This window comes from Artemia sp. Qi Xiang Cuo, chromosome 14 (genome assembly GCF_049724085.1).
Source record: "Artemia sp. Qi Xiang Cuo chromosome 14, ASM4972408v1, whole genome shotgun sequence".
Taxonomy (NCBI): Eukaryota; Metazoa; Arthropoda; class Branchiopoda; order Anostraca; family Artemiidae; genus Artemia; species Artemia sp. Qi Xiang Cuo.
The window spans coordinates 22,507,107-22,523,264 of record NC_142807.1 but is presented as its reverse complement, the minus strand read 5'-3'; the positions used below and the strand labels follow the sequence as shown (position 1 = coordinate 22,523,264).

Genomic DNA, 16,158 nt, shown 5'->3' with positions numbered 1-16,158 from the left:
TTTCTCCACCGTTACGAGCAAGTCCGTCGAGATTTTTCATTAATGAATCTTTTAATGTTTTATGGGCTGCTGCTAAAAATGCATATTTAAAGCATTGCAGCCCTGTGTCAAATATGAAACTCTGAACCTCTCCCTTAGCCGACAAATCGGTGTGGCATTTTATTTTTAGATTACCTGCTCCCCTTAAAATAAAGTTTTTTTTTAATCTACTGAGATTCAGATCCATGTGTTCAATTTATAAAATTGTGGACCCACTTCCCCTCTCGTTAAACTTGTCCAAAGTTGATATCAATTTATTCACCCAGTTAAAAAAGCTGCTCTCAAATTCGTTTAGACCTGGGTAAAAAGTCTTGTTGCCATTTGAAAAATGAAAATCAAAATTTTCCCCATATGTCACATTTTGTAAATAAAATTTTTTATTAACTGATGCTTTAACCCCCCCTTTGACCCTCCCATTTCTGAATCTGAATCTCAATTTGTGCTTGAATTCTGTCGATGTAGCTATGGAGAACATTCACGGGGTCTGTTAAAATAATGCTCCCGTCAACCGCGTTTTCCTCGGGGGGGTTAATATCTACCCTGTATGTTTGCAAGTGACCTAGAGCAGATTCTAACAAATAAAATTTACGTAGTTCCGGGGACATACCACTATTTTCATGTCCTGCACCTATTTGTACAGGACCCAATTCACTAATTATAGAACTATCGTCAAAAATGTCCCCGGGGACATTAGGTCTAACAATTTGCATAAGACTGTCCATTTCTTCAGCTGTAAATTGAAAATCCAGGGGGATATTAAATGACTTACCTTCGCTAACATCATCCAGTGAGAGGGGACAATTACCCATGACACTTTGAAGTCCTGGACCAGGAAAGGCAGAAGTTTTCATAGCTTCCCCCTGAAACTAGAAAATGAATGGATTAAGTTTTTTTTTCTTTGACGAAAGTTTTATCACAATTATAACACACATTTTTTTTTGATTATAGCATAATTTATTAAACGAATGCATAATAAATTACAAATTTTTGCTTATAGCATTATTTACAAAACAATGCATAATAAATTACAAATTTTGTTAATAACACACATGCGCACACACGCAAACACACACGCACACACACACACACACACACGCTGACATATTCTTAAAGGTTGAAATTGCGTTTCTAACCCCTTAGCCTATATTCCATTAGCCTATAACGTGCTGCGGAAACAGCATCAGATAGAAATGCGCTGTGGAAACAATTTATGGGAGGTCTGAATTTCTACTTCAAAAATTCTTAATTTTCTCATAACTTTTGATGGATTAAGGTAAACGAAATAATTTAAAGATATTCAAAATCAGCATTAAAATACAATTCAGTTGATATGTATAATGAAAAAATTTCAGCGCTCGGATCAAAACATAAGAAATAATGATATGGAAATAAATGCCATCCAATCATTACATCAATATTGAATTTACTGTCTCAATGAATTATCGAGTAGACGCGGCGCATGCACCGATCACACACACGCACACACACACACACACACACACACACACACACACAACAATCCTTACGCCGTTATTGAATTTTGAATATTCTTTATACTATCTCAATGAATTATCGAGTATATGTGTCGCATGCACTGCTCACACACACACACACACACATACAACAATCATTACGCCGTTATTGAATTTGCTATATTCATTATACTATCTCTATTATTTATCGAGTAGATGCGGCGCAACCACCGCACACACACACACACACACACACACACACACACACACACAAACAACAATCATTACGCCGTTATTGAATTTGCAATATTCTTTATACTATCTCAATGAATTATAGAGTAGATGCGGCGCAGGCACCGCTCACACACACACACACACACACACATACAACAATCATTACGCCGTTATTGAATTTGCAATATTCATTATACTATCTCAATGAATTATCGAGTAGATGCGGCGCATGCACCGCTCACACACACATACAACAATCATTACGAAGTTATTGAATTATCAGGTATACAGAAAAATAAGCGGCGCATGCACCGCACACACACACACCTTCAAATTGACTGGGGGGAAAAAGAATCATTAGCGAGAAATAATATTTGAAAACTCACATTGAAATTTGCAGCTTGCATGTTAAGAGCTGTACGGACCACATCAGTCTCGCCTTGCATTGCTCGTGACAAGCCTGGCAATGCTTTATAGGGGGTGATCCCCCGATATTGACTAGATGAGGCTGATGCATTGTGAGAATACATCCATTCTCTCTAGAATTTTCTGTCAGGTTGCATAGAGGTTCGTGCAGAGCTGACACTGGCTTGAGAGGCTCCTGGCTGGTCCTTAGAACTTGTAATGGATTGCCCTGTAGCTTGCATCAATGTGTTATCACCCCATCTTGCTCTCTTTTCGGAGGGAGGGTAATTGCATGAATTCACCTCAACATCCTTAAAAAAGAAGAAAAATTTAGTAATGAAATAATAATAAGCCCTCTTTTACAGATAAATTGCCCTCTAAAGTTTATTCTGATGTTTGTAGCACTTTATGTCTTAGCACTTTAGAAATATTTAAAAAGAAAAGCTTTTAGAGTAAAATTTTGGAAAATTTTGAGTTTGGAGGGAAGAAGTATTTAAAAAACATCTCCCCATAATATAATTTGACTTATAAAGTCAATTCTGATGTTTGTAGTGCTATAAGTATTAGCACCTTAGAAATATTTAAAAAGAAAAGCTTTTAAAGTAAAATTTGGAGAATTTTGAGTTTGGAGGGAAGGGGGATTTCAAAACCATCTCCCCATAATATAAATTTAATTATAAATTAAATTATGATTTTTATAGTGATATAACTATTAGAGTTTTAGAAATATTTAAAAAGAAAAGCTTTTAAAGTAAAAATTGGAGAATTTTTAGTTGGGGGGGAAGGGGAATTTCAAAAACATATCCCCATAATATAATTTGATTTATAAAGTCAATTCTGATGTTTATAGTGCTCTATCTCTTAGCACTTTAGAAATATTTAAAAACAAAAGCTTTTAAATTAAAACTTTGGAAAATTTTTAGTTTGGGGGGAAGGGGGATTTCAAAAACATCTCCCCATAATATAATTTGACATATAAAGTCAATTCTGATTTTTATAGTGCTATAACTATTAGCACCTCAGAAATATTTAAAAATAAAAGCTTTTAAATTAAAATCTGGATAATTTTGAGTTTGGAGGGAAGGGGGATTTCAAAAACATCTCCCCATAATATAATTTGACCTATAAAGTCAATTCTGATGTTTATAGTGCTATAACTATTAGCACTTTAGAATAATTTAAAAAGAAAAGCTTTTAAAGTAAAAATTGGAAAATTTTGAGTTTGGAGGGAAGGGGGATTTCAAAAACATCTCCCCATAATATAATTTGACCTAAAAAGTTAATTTTGATGTTTATAGTTCTATAACTATCAGGAGTTTATAAATATTTAGAAAAAAAGCTTTTAAATTAAAATTTTGGAGAATTTGAGCTTGGAGGGAAGGGGGAGTTCAAAACCATCTCCTCATAATTTAATTTGATCTATAAAGTCAATTCTGATATTTCTAGCACTCTGTATCTATTAGCACTTTAGAAATAATTAAAAAGGCTTAGATAAAAACACACAGAATGTGGCATCGCTCCATCTTGCCCCCTATCAATTCTGAGTTTTGGCTAGAATTAGACAAAGCCCGTTTTAATCACCAAGCTTTTTGTTTTCAGATACGTTGAAGCTTGGTTCCAAAAAAAGGACCTCTTTCTGTAATTATAAACACATATGGTTTTAATCTCTGTGATAGCAAGAGCATGTGAAATTTGAGTCCCAAAACTGTCACTCTCTTTGTAACACACAAGCTTTTCATTCAAACCGGAAAAAGACAACACATTTTAAACACACGATTAGAATAAGGATATTTCTGAATGAAAATGAACCGTTTTTCAAAACAATTAAAACTTGTAAACATAGCTGTGGAGGAGAGATTTTATTTACATAATAGAAAAAAGCATACTTAGCGTTTTCTATCGAATATACTCATTATTTTTAAAGGTTTTGTATTGTTGGAGGGGAGGGGGGCTAAGTCACCCTGAAATTTGAATTTACTAGTAAAACAATTTTTTTTTTTTGAAATAAATAATGAAAGTATACTCACATTGAAAATAGAAATATCCATTGTTTCAGAGTTAATAAAATCCTGTGTACTATGCTCGATATGCTAATACATAATGAAAATTGAATTCCAAAGCATTAACACTTTATACGGGGTTTCAATGACAAATTATTAAGCAGTTCTCTGATTGGTTGCCTAAAAAACAGGTGTCAGCTCGAAAAAAAACCCACTCTGGTTGAAAAAAAAACTTGGAGTTGAAACAAATGTGTGCGGGGAATCCCCCGTTCATACTGTTATCTTTTTTGCAATGTTTAGGAACAGGCGGGGAATCCCCACTCGTTTGGAATGGTACCAACAGGACATAAGCAAATAGCACATAGTTTTATAACATGTTTAATCACGTTTAGTTTTAAGAATGTGAATGTGAACTCATGACCTACATTCATTGTGAAATTGACAACAAAAACAGAAAAAAAAAACCTGTTTGATCAGATTATACGCTGCCAAATAACCACTGGCTGTAGACTATGCCTTGGAAAGCTACCATGGAACGTAATCCACCCAAATAGCACAGGAAGGAACATAAAGTCCCCAAAGTATAACTTAGATCTCTACTAACGGGATGAAAAAACTCTCAATGTAGACGAGTATTGCTGTCCCTTTTTTTCCGATTTCTCAAAAGAAAAAAAACTAAAGGTTTTTCCTCTTTTCTTTTTCCGTTCCTTTCTCACGCTAGGAACAAAGACCGCTCAGAAAAAAAAGAGAAGAAAGTACTCTGTGGGACGAGTTCCCATTTTATACAGTAAGCATTATTTGTGTTTTAACGGGGTTTTTTAGGGGGGGGGCTGGACAATTGATAAGAGTGGAAGTGCTGCGCAAAGCCGGAAATCAGCACCGAATAAGAAAATAAAAATTTCTTTTGTATAGTTGATAGATGGCATTAGATGTGACATTTCATGTTCAAGGTTGGAGAATTTAAAGATGCGGGAAACCGCGCGGGGGTAATCCCAAGCGGGATGGCCAATATTTTCAATTTAAAAAGCTTGTTGATATGAGCGCGAGCGACGCGAAGCGTCGCGAGCGGCAAATTTTTGGAAAATGACACTTTATACAGAATTGACACTATTTTGCCACCCAAAGTGTCACCAAAAAAACCGGCTGAGTGGCAACCCTGAGTAGGTGTTTTTCTAGTAATTAATATGCAGTGTTTCCATTCTAGGGATTTTCCCCCTATCATGGGGATTTTTGACGTCTGTTAGGGGCAATTTTTTTCATTTAGGGATTTGGGGATTTTTAGGGATTTTTTCAAGTATTCTGGATTTTTAAAGGAATTTCTAAGGTTTTTCTTAAATCTAGTGACTTTTCACGATATAAGGCATAGATTCATTATTCAATCGAATAAGTCATACAGGAGGCTAACTAATAAAAAAAGGAAAATAGAGGTCCATTGCACCTCTCAATACGTTCCAAATTAACATTTATGCAAATATACCGCCTTTAAAACTTCTAATTTCGCACCATATCAGAAATAGAAAGACTCCAGAGCTTTGTCATCAAAATGATAGGAAAACCTACTGAATCATAAAATTGCAAATATGTTCTATACTTCTTATTTCCTAACATTTGCTCTGGTCAATTTTTTCTTCATATTTAAGGTTTTTCACTCCCTAATATCTATCAGTTCCAAATAAGATTTCAGTGGAATCATTGGAAAAAAAAGAAGGTAGGTATGCATTAAATATAATTTTCTGAAACAAAAAAGAAACTATTGAAAAAGAAAATAAGGCTTGATGCTTTCAATAATAAAATCTGCAATATAACTAGATAGGTTAAATCGATTATAGTTTGATGATTGAAGTCGGTAGGAGTAAGGGGGCAGGGGTGTCGTATCGGGATGGGGGCAGCTGCCCCCTTCCCAATAATTTGGAGAAAATTACTATTATATAGCCCATACCCCTTGAATATCCGGATATGGACCCCTTTTGTCATCAATAAAAATGCTGGACTTACTCCCCTGAAGGGGGTGGGGTATCTCCTCTAGGAATTGTTTAATGGTTTTAGTTTTTACTTTTAATATCTAATCGATACTCCAATAATTCTCCAAATTCTCTTGTTTGTTATTGAAATGCCTAATAAGTGTGAATAACTTCCTATTCTATAGAGGTTTCAAGCTCTTATCTGCAATTAAATACAAAAAAGCTGTTTTCAACTGAAAGTAAGGAGCGACATTAAAACTTAAAACAGACAGAAATTATTCCGTATATAAAAAGGGTTGTCCCCTCCTCAATGTCTCACTCATTATCCTAAAGTTTGACTCTTTGTCGCAAATCTACTTTTCAAAATATTTAAAACAATAACTCCTTTTTGTTTTAAGTTTCAATTTCGCTCCTTACTTTCAATTAAAAAAAAACTATTTTTAATTTAATTTCTGAACGTTTTTTTAGCTAATGGAGGTCCGACTTTGGCTCAACGTACATGAGAATTAAAAAAAAATTTGTGTATTAATATTAATATATTTATTCTGTATATGAAGGGTTCCCCCCTTCCTTAATACCTTGCTCTTTACGCTAAAACTGGTACTATTACTACTCCTAACAACTCACCGCAGCACAAAGTCACCTGAGGCCAACGCTTGTATGCACAAATCTGAACCCAGTCATGAAGTGCATGTCTGAATTTGTTCCCTTTTCGTTGGGATTGGTTACTGAATTTAATGTACTTTTTCAAGCTGAAAAACCACTGTTTTATCGCTTGAAACTAGCGACTGAATCTCTTATCAAGGAACTGTCTATGAGCTTCATGAAGAAGGACTATGTATCAGCAAATGCATTTCAACTTAATGTGAATGACCGAAGTGTTTACCTTCCTCTCGATAGTATTTATTTAGGTCCAAATGGGCAGGTCTCTCTTTTGACACTAGAATCAGATCCAGATGTGCCCCATGACGCAGTTGAATTTAATGACGCAGAGCTGCACAATCTTTTTCCATTGAATCTGTGCACATTTAGAAATATGCAGAAATGGTTGACCCTGTATCAGCTCAGTCACTAAGGCCTCATTTCCTCCCACTCTTTATTTGAAAGCATGGGGAAATATCATGGGATGGAACAGGAGTGGATGAGGCAAATTCTCATCAATGTTGAAAATATTTTGTTTACCACTGACCTACTGACGCAACCAATTAAGCTCTCTGATTGGTCACGCGCAGCAGAAAACAGAATTGAAATCTGTTTGAAATTGAAATGTTTTAAAATAGAATTGAAATCTATTTCTCTTGCTTAGTCTATTTCGCCTTGCTGCACCTTACTACACGAATGTGAGAAATGCCTAAGTATTGTTTCATATTTTACCTTTTTTGTATTACTCAAAGTACATTTTAAGCAATTTTCGATCCTTAAATATCATAATTTCCGTCACCTTTTGACAGATCCGTCGGCAGGTAATTTTTTTTTTTTTTCAGACATTTTTTTTAGACATAAAAAACATTTCATTATGAAAAATTTCTAAAAAAAAATATTTTTAACAAAAGCGACCGGTTGGAAACCATTCATGCCAATCCTACGTTACAATTCAAATAAAAACGAGGGGGCTGCAAAAAAAAAAAAACAATATAGAAGGAAAAAATAACGGACAAAAAGAAAATATATTCATATGGTCCAGAATCTGAGATCTGGGCATATCTGGCACTGGAATCCATAAATCATAACCGAACTTAACTAGTCGATAAATACAAAGCATTGTTTTAAATGAAGATATAAAACAGAAGATATTTTGGTACAAATAAAAGGTCTTGAGTTGCAAAATAAGTCGTCTTGAACAAATGCTATTAAAAGTCAGCATAACAAGGCTTGTGACTTGAAGAAATCAGAAAATGGGGAAACCTTTAGAGATTTTGCTATTGAAAATAGGGATTTCTAGGGATTTTCCAACAGTCTACTAGGGATTTGAAAAAATTATTAGTGGAAACACTGTTAATAAGGTTTTAAGACCTTGACCCCAAAAATAAGTTAAATATTATTTGTAAGATCTTTAAACATAAAACTGCACTAAATTTCGGGTAAATTCTTTGCAGTTGACTTGCAAATAAAGTGAACATACCACTTGATGCCTTTTTTAATGCTCAATCATTTTTGTCACAAATGAGTTTTACCCCCACCCCTATATATGCCAATTAAGGGTTTATATTCGCATATTAGGGGGGGATGGTAAAGTTTAAGCTTACCTCTCATTTGTATCAGAAATAAACTTTACCCCCACCCCCCTAATGTCCAAATAGGCTATATACCCTTAATTGGTATATATAGGGGTGGGAGTAACATTCATTTGCAACAAAAATGATTATTATATCTGTAAAGAGGGGAAAATTCTACTTAAGCTACTTTTGGCTATCTTGGAAACTTATGCCCTACTTTGGCTATCTTGGAAACTTTCTTGGAAAGCTACTTTTGGCTTCTTTTGATCTAAAACAAAACAAGCACAAAAATGACAGAAATGGGATGAGAACTAGCCTAGGCTATTTGAAGTTTTTATTTAGGTTTTTTGGTAATTTTTTTGTTATTCATATTATTGACTTATGAATAAAGTAAACATAACACTCCATGCCTCTTTTATGCTCTTTCCAAATATAATACTCATTTTTGTTGGATATCGATTTTACCCTCATCCCTATATATACCAATTAAGGGTATATATTTGCAAATTATGGGGGAAGGAAAGTTTAAACTTACCTCTCATTTTTTTTATTACTTAGTTAGGTAAAAGGTGAACACATCATCCAATGCATCTTTTTACGCTATTAATTTAAAAAAAATCTTTTCCACAAAATAAGTTTTTTCAAAGAAAAGTAAAGAACTCCATTTAACCAAAAATGAACAAAAATAGAATCAAATAATATACGAAGCATACAACTACCACAAATCAAAATCAATGAATAAATAAAGCCCGAAACAAATATAAATTATAATAAATAACATAGTCAAACTCAAAACAAGTAGAAATTAATATGATTAGGGTTCTAAATCCCATGCTTTCTAAAATCAACAATACAATTTGCAATTTACTGAAAAAAATTCAAATGGGTCCAATGAAAAAAATGTGCATCGTCAATTCATTTTATACTTACTCATATCTATTCATTCAATTAGTAAATCATTGTTGACTTCCTGAGGGAATAAAAGGGGAAACATTTAAAAGAATTTTGTTTTCAGTGAAGCGAAAATTATATTCTATTTGGAATATATTCTTTGGGAAAGTACAAATTATATTCTTTATTATTATATTATATTATATAATTTATATATTTTATATTATATCATTTATTTATTTATACTGATTTCTGGTAGTTGTATGCTTGGTAGATTATTTGATTCTATGTTGTTCTTTTTTGGTTTAATGGAGTTCTTTACTTTTTTTGAAAAACGTTTTTTGTGAAAAAAGTTTATTTTTTAATTAATTTCTGTCTGTTTTATATTGACATAGTCTTTTCAAGGAGAAAGACTGAGCCTCTTCTAAAGTTAAACAACCATCCCTTCAATAAAACCTTAAATACTCCCTGGGCATAACTGGGCATAAATCTCTGGGGTTTGTTTCAACCCCAATAGCCTTGTTATATGATATTTAGACTATTTTGAATAGAATAGCTATCTCAAAATTTCTATTAGATGCATTTTGTGACAATACAATGTGTGTGTGTGGGGAGGGGGGGGGGGGTGTAGCTGCACTCTGATCACTTTGACTCTTAAAAAGAGTACTAGAGTAAAAGAGGTAATAGACCCTTTCACGAGTGAGATGGACCAACGTTTCATGCAAAATATGCCTCTGATTGATGCTTTATCTGCCTTCGACCCCTCAAGTTCCGATTTTCTCGAATTTCAAAAGTGGAAAGGGTTATGTGTCATTATAAGGGATTCTCAATGTCAATGACCATGCCATAAAATCTCAGCTTTCTCTTGCAAAGCTACATCTGTCAAAAAGTGACATTTCAAAAATGGATCTTTTTTGAGCTATCGAAATCTTATCCGACCTCCCAGTTGCCTATTCTGCAGTGCTATAACTGATGAAGCTAGTTGCTACTTTACCTGTGACCATTGCCAGCAATGGTCACAATTCTTCTCAGCATTAGGGCGTGTGAAGGACTATGCAATTGACGATGGGAAACGACAGACTCAGTCATCTCGTGATAATGGCTGGTGAAAAACAGGAGGTAAAGAAACTGGATTTGGCTAGATTAGTTGACGATTTCGCCAAGCAGCGAAATCGCCGCTACCCCCCCGGTTTTAGGGATGTTTGTTCAATATTGTTTTTTTTTTTGAATCTTCATAAAAAAAATCGAATAAAATTCCCCACTTTCATTTTCGTGAATTGGCGCCACTGCCCCCCCCCCCTAAAGAAGAATGGACCAGAAACTGTTTTCTGATCAAGTTTAAACTTGTAAGTTTCAATGTCAAGGGGACTTAAAGCAGAAAAAATTGATTTTTTTGTTATTTGCTGGGAAGTTGGCTTAAAAACTTCTCTTTCTAATTGGCCAGGACTCAGAGTATTTTTGGTGAGCACAAACCAAAAGGAGCTACTGAACTTGGAATACTTTAATCAGCCCTAGACCAAAAAAAAACAAAAATATTTGTGACATCCAAAAATTGTCAAAGAGTTTTTTTGTCACACATAATTTGGGCCAAAATGTCATAAGACAAAGAATGTTTGATAATCATTCTATTTGTTGAAAAACTTGTCCATGGCCCACTCCTCTTTTATTTTTTCATGCTTAGGCACATTTAATCTATAATCTGCTTATTATAAATAATTTAAAAACTCACTTTTATCTGCAAATGCACTAAAAAGCAAAACAGGGCATGTTTTTAAAATGTAATGTTTTAATATAATTATTTGACTGCTTTTTGATGTGTTCTATCTCTGAAATAGTGTGGTGATTAAAATCTTAGTTTCCCCCTTAGGTTTAACCTAGTAAAGGAGGAACCCTAGCCCACAGTAACCAAAAATTTCAAACATGTTTTGAACTAAAAACAAACTGTTGAGTTCAGAAGAATCGCCATTTGAAGCTGATTTAAGAATAGTAGCTATGATCCCGGTTAAAACTTAATGGTCAAATTCTATTGCAAAAATAAAAATCTATGGACATTTCAAAAAATAACCTATAGGCCTAACCCCATAAAACGATGTCAGGTTAAAATGAAAACTGCACCATTTAAATCTCTATAGGTGAAAACTTCATTTAGGAGAATCATAGTCTCCCTTCTTGAGTAACAAAGAAAATTGCCTTTTAACAATGGAAGCAGTGACATGTCCTGGCTTTTTTCTATTATTCTCCTGTATATTTTTTGTTTATATTTTATTTACCACTCAGGTAATGAAAAATAAAGTAATGTTTAAGTGCTCATTGAAAGGTAATTGCTATATCTACCTGCTTTTGTAAGTAACAAAGAATATAATACGTCATCTATAGTATATTCAAGGCTGTTGTGTCTGAGTTTGCATCTTGGCTGGTAACTTGGAAAAAGTTTCTGAATTATTTTGAGGTCTTTTCTTGTTGTTGTTTACACTCTAAAATTAGTTTTTTTGTCAATTAGTATTTGTCTGACCTTCTCCAATTGATAGAATAAGCCCTCTTCACTGGGTATTTTCACCAGCGCCATCTTTTTTCTCGGGTAGATTGGCACGCCATCTACAGTTTCAATTTTATATTGTGCCATTTTTGATTCTTTATCGGTATGAAGTGTACTGGGAACTAGCAGAAGAGGGGAAGGAACCTCCCGCAAGCGACGTATTGTACCCGCCGGTATTAAGTTACCCGTAAATTGCGGGGAACAGTTGAGGGGTCCTTACACTTCCCTTGTTCCTAGGTTCCTTCGTTGCCGAGCTGTATTTCATTTCGTACGAAGATGCCGCCCGATCGACTAGTCCTGAATGCGGTTTTAAATTTTGCTGTATGGGCAAGGAGTACAGGAAATACGTCTGCTGACATTATCCAAACTGGTTGCGGATTTTTTCCTGAAGAGAAAATTAATGAAGCAAAGAAGTTTATTTGGTCCGAGGGACAGATGTCTACCCGTCAAACGGATAGGCAGAAGAAAGCGGATACGTTTGCGGACATTCTGAAAGTGTTGGATTACTGTGATAAGAATAATGTCCAGCTACCGAAGTTCGTCATATATGAGCCGGATGAAGTACCCTCTATTCCTGGTGAAGTTACAGCGACTCTTTCGCGCAAAGTAAATGACTTGTGCCTAGAGTTCCGGAACTTCGTCTCAGCCCAAAGCTACGCTGTTCCGAGTATGTCTGCAACTACTGAAGTTTCTATCAACAGTGTCTCTATCAATAATGGTCATGCTCATGTCAGTACTAAGCCATCCTATGCCGTTGTACTGAAAGACCTACCAGAGACTCTAGACAACCCAATTGCTCGTAAGGGTTTCGTGGATAGTTTATGTCCAAATTCTGACGACATTAGCGAACTTCGCAAGACTAAACAGGACTGGAAGCTCTACGTCAAGTCGAAGGCGACTGCAGAGAAGATTATGGAAAATATGAGGTCTAGGACACCCACGGTTACAGCGTCACTGAAGGAGCGCTTGTTCATCGGAGTTCTAAAACGAGTCCCAAATAGTATGTCCCACACGGATGTCGAAACTATTGTCCCAAATGCCGTAAAAGCAGTGGAAATAGGAAAATACGAACATTCGAAAGTATTCAAGGTGTACTTTGAATCCAGAAAGAATCTAGACCGTTTTCTCGCGGACTCCGTCCGCGTTGGCTACGAGAAGCTGCCTGCCGAGGAATTTAATTTCCTACCGAAACGTTGCTACTCATGTCATGGACTCGGTCATGTGGCGGCAGATTGCGCCGCATCTCCCATCTGTGGCCGCTGTGGTGGCACTGACCACGTATCTAGTAAGGACAATAAGTGCAACAACGATATGTTCTGTATCACATGCAAAAAAAGAGGTCATACATGTTACAGTGTTCGGTGCCCTTCAAATAGACCTACCCCAGCGAAGAAATGAATCGAGGACCCTTAGCCTCTTATGCGATTGCCTCGTGGAATATAAATGGAAATCTGTTAAGTCGGTCTGTGTTTTTGAAGGACTTTTTATCGAAGTGTGACATAGTGTGTATTCAAGAACATTTTGCAAACACTTTGAGCCTGAGCCTTTTGGAACTATCAACTAATCACAAAGTGTTCTCGGTTGCTGCGCGCCGCTCTCAGTCTCATGGCCGGCCTTGTGGTGGTCTAGCAACTTACGTGAAGTCATGTTTTACTTCTTCTGTCTTTGATTCAGCAAGTGACTTTTTAGCGGTTAGAATCCAGAATGTGGTTGTGCTGAATGTATACTTACCCACGAACTATCGCGATGACCGTTCTGAGAGACTTTTTGCCATTAGTGTCGCTCGTTTATCTAAATGCTTGGGAAAAATAAAAGAGCAGGGCTTATGCTGCATCGTGACTGGTGACTTCAATTGTGACCTAACTGACTCACTTAATTCTTCTGGTGATTCTGTTCGTCCAAGTATTATCTTCGGTCTGTTTGATGATGATTACTTGGTTGCGCCGAAGAATAAGAGTTTTACTTACGTCCATAATTCGGGTAGCACATCTAATTTAGACCATGTTTGTCACACGCGATCTGTAACTATTGTGGAAGTTGGTGTTAGTGATTCTAGTTTTACGTCAGATCATTTTCCTCTGTTTTTTAGTGCTCGGTTTGATGATGTCGGTCCTTCTTTTATCCCGTTTGCTAAAAAGCGATCTGTGTTTTATATTAGTGATTGGGATAGGGCGTCATCTGATCTCTTCCAGAATGCGTGTAATGATATTCTGGCGAAAATTCGCGTACCGTTTGATTTATTAATGCGGAGTTCAAAACAGAATATGCGGGATTCTCGAATTCGGCTGAATCTATATTGTAGTGAACTTACTCATGCCCTATCCCTTGCAGAAAAATCGGCGGTACCCATTAGGCGAGTAAAATCTGGAACCGAAGAGCCCGGTTGGTCAACTAATAGTAACTTGCGCAAGGCTTGCTTTTCTGCTAAATTTTGGCTCTCGGTCTGGATTGAAGCAGATAAGCCGCGGGATGGGTGGCTGAGAAAACTGTACATCTATACGAAACGTCAGTTTGCAAAGCAGCTCTCTTTGCATCGGAATTCGATTATTTCGTCTTGTTCGGAAGAAGTTCGGTCGCGGCCTAATAAGCTGTGGTCTAGTCTTGTGAAAGAAGCGCCAAGTCAAACCCCGTCTCTTATACCACTTTCTTCATGGATTGAGCATCATAAAAAAGAATTTTCTGCTCAGGATCCCCATCTTCAAAATAGTTATAAAGCGAGACTCCAAGATTTTTTTGAGCATGCATCTAGTCCGGGACCGATTATTACAAAGAGTCTGATTATTTCTGCAATTGGGAAACTGAAGAAAAAAAAATCTAGAGGATATGATGGGATTTCTGCACAACATTTGTCGTTGTGTGGGGGTATGTTTATTGAGCATTTGGTCCTCCTTTACCAAATGATATTTAATTTGGGAATTGTGCCCGAGTCTTTTTCAATTGGATGTCTGACTCCTATCCCAAAGAAAAATAAACCTCCTTCCGATTGTTCGTCTTTTCGCCCAATAACGGTATCAAATGTTTTTTGTAAAATATTTGAAAATCTGATTATTGAGGAGCTTCGTACTAAATGTACAGTTCAGGCCCATCAGTTCGGTTTTCAGTCTCGCCTCGGGTGCGGCCATGCTCTTTCTGCTTTAGTATCCGCTTTAGTTGACGCAGAAGACCGCGGTGAAAGCATTGCTTTAGCCACTCATGATGTAAGGCGCGCGTTTGATTCGCTTCTCCACGAGGAGATTATACTGGATATGGGTTTGGCCGGTGTTGATCCCTGCTCTCTAGCCCCACTGGCTGACATGTATGAAAATCTAAAAGCGGAACTTAAACTTCCTTTACCAGCGAGTGAGTGCACTAGCCTGTTGAATGATGTTGCTGTTTCTCCGCATGGTAATCCCCTTCTCCCGGTAAAGAAGGGGGTAAGACAAGGTGCCATTTCGTCACCGACAGCATTTAATAACAGTATCGTAAAGCCGCACTCGAAGTCACTTATGACTTACATTCTGCGCGGTGTTGATTTATCTTTGATTGGTTATGCGGACGATGTACTGAACCTGAGCCGCTTTCTGCAAGGACTAGAAGATAATTTTACTCGACTACAACAAGAGTATGCTCAGATTGGACTTCAGTTTAATGCCGACAAGTCTGAAGTACTGCTGTTTAATTCGAAATCTGATGCTGGTCGAAGCATCACACTTGGTGTTTCTACTGTTGGGCTCGCCGGTGGCATTGTATATCTGGGCCTTCCTATTGGACGGTCAATACTAGAGACGCGGCGGTTACTGCTTTCTCATTTTCAGAAGCGGGTTTCATTTACGTATAGCCGTATTGTGGCAAATAAGCGGAAGTTTGACAGTCGTCTGCTGGCCCGGGTGTACAATGCTATGGTTTTGCCTCATTATTTGTACCTCAGCCCATTCTGGCGTATATTTACGGCTACAGATAGACTGAAATTGCGTTCAGTGTACTACAAGTATGCAAAGTTTTTGTTGCGTTTACCACCATGGACAAGCAATCGATATGTTTCGCTTCGGTACGGCATCATGAATCCTGAAGAAGCTATCCTAGCGCAGATTACTCGATATAATTTGACACTTAAGTCCCATCCCTGGGCTATGATTCTCCAGCAGTAGTTGGCATAAGCTGTTGGTTGTTGTGTTTGGTTGTTTTTTTTTTGTTTGTTTCAGAAGAATTAGTGTTTTTGCGTTTTTTTTCTTGTCTTTTGTTGTGCTCCATCTGTTTTTAATTGATGGGTAATAAATGCATTCATTCATTCATATAATTAAAATGGAATGCAGTTTTTGACCAAAACTACATTTTCATATACGTCATTATATAACACATGAATGACATCATAAAAGAGTGACTTGCGCAAAGTGCCGACAACGTGACTTTTTCTTTACTAGGACT

General features: G+C 36.4%; 1 protein-coding gene across 3 annotated transcripts in view; it reads left to right on the top strand.

Annotated features, from left to right (window-relative positions):
- The first annotated feature begins 8,104 nt into the window (after positions 1-8,104).
- Positions 8,105-16,158, top strand: part of LOC148944269 (2-aminomuconic semialdehyde dehydrogenase-like) — a 165,082-nt gene continuing 157,028 nt past the window's right edge. Inside the window, exon 1 of one of the 3 annotated variants that reach the window (XM_089100555.1) lies at positions 8,105-8,155. The gene's annotated coding sequence lies outside the window, so the exon portion shown is untranslated. Of the gene's footprint in view, positions 8,193-16,158 lie in introns of all 3 variants that reach the window. The other 2 variants (XM_089100556.1, XM_089100558.1) reach the window with 2 other exon arrangements.